At 33.0% G+C, this 3,363-nt stretch overlaps 1 long non-coding RNA gene across 1 annotated transcript in view; it reads left to right on the plus strand.

Annotated features, from left to right (window-relative positions):
* Positions 1 to 2,381, plus strand: part of LOC130810565 (uncharacterized) — a 2,571-nt gene extending 190 nt beyond the window's left edge. The window contains exons 1-4 of the long non-coding RNA XR_009041069.1: positions 1 to 11; positions 138 to 267; positions 1,367 to 1,436; positions 1,853 to 2,381. The exon at positions 1 to 11 is cut by the window's left edge and continues 190 nt beyond it. This is a non-coding gene — a long non-coding RNA (uncharacterized LOC130810565). The remainder of the gene's footprint in view (positions 12 to 137; positions 268 to 1,366; positions 1,437 to 1,852) is intronic.
* The last annotated feature ends 982 nt before the right edge of the window (positions 2,382 to 3,363 follow it).

A 3,363-nucleotide genomic window follows, 5' to 3' on the forward strand; every position in this document is an offset into this window, starting at 1 on the left:
AACAAACTAAGGTTTGAATCTCTCAATTTCTATGTGTAATTTTATTCTATTCTTCTATAATATTCTAATTTTCTTCTCAAGATGCGAACCCTAGCCATCTTTGATTGGAATTTCATGTAATATCAACATCCTTGTAGGATTTTATTCCATTGAAGTAGAAATTAGCAAGATAGCAATTAAACCCTTTTTAAGCATCGAAAATTCAAGACAAACATCAAATTTTGAAGCATGTTTTGTTGTGTTCCTTGTTGATCATCAAAACAGAAGGTAAACCCTTCTTGATTTCTTTTCTCTTCTTTCTCAATGTTTATGTTTTATTCATATGAGGTTGATTTCATTGGCATACTTTCATTTGCATATTCCTTTACCATGTATTAAGCCCTAAATTTTGAGGAATCTTGAAATTTATATAAATTAATTAGATGAGTCTTGTTGATTGAGGTTAGTAGCTGGATATGTAATACGCCTTCCACACCAATATAAATGTCCCATTTGCTTGGGCACGGATATTAAGAGTGGTGTGGGGTCTATTAAAAAGGTGGTAGTTGGGTAATTAGTGAAGGGTAGTTGGGTAAGTAAGGTATATGGGGGTATATTCGTAATTATTTGTGTGAACTAAGGATATTTAGGTAAAAAAAAGATTGACAAAAATAGATTTTTGACAATTGATATGGTTTTGCCAAATAAGGAAATGTGACAATTATATTGGTGTGGAAGAAGTATTGAGCTGTTGAATTACTGTTAGAAATAAGGAGCTGTGGCAAGTAATGATAATGGGGAATAATCAAATAAATTGATGCTCTTGGATGAAACACTAATACTTGTGAACTTGAGGATTGTAGAGAGAATACTTATTTTTGTGTCTATAATATGTAAAATTGGACAACTTAGGATATAATGGGAAGATGATGATTGTTGGAATGAATTCGTAGAATTTTGATGGTTTATACGTAGTGGTGAGGATTGGGATTTGAATGTTGTTATTACTAAATATGGTCAAAGTGGTGAAATGAACCTAATTGTGAAATTTTAATTGTAGTAAAAGCTAATTCTCACAACTAAATTTGAGTAGTTTAGTGATCTTGGATGTGTAGTAGTCTTTTGAATATTTTAATGGACTAAAATGGTTATATTTGTTAGTTAGATGTATAAAGAAGATAACGAGTATTGAGAATCCTCTAGGAGAATATTAACAACCTTAGATTCTTTTAATTGCTTAGAAATGACCTCATGGCATGAGTTGTTGGAGTATTAAGAATAAAGTCTTAGTTAAGGTGCGGTGGCTAGGAGGAGATGCAATGAGTTAAATAAACCTAGATTGTAGTATCGAACGCTTTGTTGTGATGTCATGTTTGTTATGCTCCAGGGGACAACGTCATCAAGGAACCTTTCTAGCGATCACGGGGAAACAGACTTAACTCCTTGAAGCATCTTTGGTGAGTAGTAGCAGTCCCTTAAAAAGGGGTCTGGCCAAACTACAGTTTTTGAAAATGTTTTATTAAAGTTTGTGAAATTTATATTGTTGAGATAAATTTGTTTATGAATGATTATTCTGATATTGATATGGTCAATGGATCAGGCTTACGAGCTGGTCATTGACGGAGTGGTGAGGCATTGTCTCCTATTCCCCTGTTTTGAGGTGAATTGTCATTCGAATATTGACTAGCCTCAACCGAGAGTGACATAGCCTTAGAGCTATGGATGTTCCTCTCAACTAGACTACATGTGCGCACATAGATCTAGGAAACTGATGTTGCTTTTAAACCTTTCTTTTGAATTACTGTGATTTATTGTTTTGGATTGTTACTTCTCATTCAGTTTAATCTGATCCTCTGTTGTTTTCAAATTTTAGTTTGATTACAGATCGGAACCGGCCGGGAACGATGGGTTAGCGATGTTGATTAGAGTGCCAAGGATGTCATTTTGAGCTGAGCACGTGGGAATTTATAGTTTTGTATAAGGATTTTGATAGATGTATATTAGTCTTAGTTGTGTTGGTTATATTGGACTCGAAGTGAATTGTATGATTACCTTATGTTTTAGTTAGATGTTTGGTTTGAAAATTAGCTGAGTTAATTACGTCAAAGAGCTGGTGACCCCTTTGCTCAAGTTTTGGAAGTGTGATTTAAGTTTCTTGGGAAATGAACCCCGTGATGACCATGTTTTCTCAGTCAACGGTAAGTCGTGTTGTTACAGACCCAATGCCATGAGTTATTTGATTAAATATCCGGCCAATTATTGAATCGTGTAATAATAGATAAAATAGAAAAATAGCAGCTAGCTGAGTTGGATCAATATATTAATTAGATGAGTGTTCGACTCACTATATTCGTGTTTTGGATTCGCTTATGCTCAGCAACATTCAATGATGCTGCACAAAAGTTTGCTTTTTTAGTCCTGCCAAATAAAAAGGTTTGTTTTATCATTCAATTTATATTATGTCCAAGAGCTATTTCACGACTTTGTCGGATTTAAGATTATAATGAATTATACTGAAATGAATACTGGATTAAATAAACTTCTTATTGATATAAGAATGTGTATGATGTTTGCTATCATAAGTTAATCGAGTATAACGACCTCTTTATATCATACTTTCTTTGATTAGTTTGTTTGTTACGTACACTTTGATCAAATCTCTGAGAATTTTTTGCTGAAAACGTAACAATCAATCTAAAATGGAGAAAGTCACTAATTATAAAGGCCAGGCATACACTTGACTCTTATTAGCCTAGCCTAGCCTAGGTGAGAATTTAGATATAGTGGCAACTTGACTCTTATTAGCCTAGCCTAGCCTAGGTGAGAATTTAGATATAGTGGCAACTTGACTCTTATTAGCCTAGCCTAGCCTAGGTGAGAATTTAGATATAGTGGCATTAGGGTATTAAAATGAAAATAAAATTTTTTTGCATGAAAGAAATTCTTGTTAAATTTGTTATTGGCTTGTACAAAACAAGACCTGTATAAGAGTAGAGTTAACTGTACACAAATTTGATGAAGTTCCATCCTAAAACCAACTGGAATTAGGAGGAGTAGCTCATTAAGTCTATATGTTAGTCAATCTCTCTAATCCAATTGGAATAACGTGTAAATTATTTTCCAACACTCACCCTCACATGTAAGTCTATTTTTTAAGTGAATCTTTTTGAACCCGCAAGTTGTTTTTTATGAAAGATCGATTTTTTTGTTTCCAATTGATCGGAAACCTTTGATTCTAACACCATATTAATATATATATATATATCAAAAGTAAGTTTTGTATGAACTTGGTATAGATTATTCTAATATACCAGATTGCTTGTCTAGTCCACATATATTCTTTTAAGACTATCTTTCTAAAAGTTGGTTTTTATTCCTTTCGTT

This window comes from Amaranthus tricolor, chromosome 4, assembly GCF_026212465.1.
Source record: "Amaranthus tricolor cultivar Red isolate AtriRed21 chromosome 4, ASM2621246v1, whole genome shotgun sequence".
Lineage (NCBI taxonomy): Eukaryota > Viridiplantae > Streptophyta > Magnoliopsida > Caryophyllales > Amaranthaceae > Amaranthus > Amaranthus tricolor.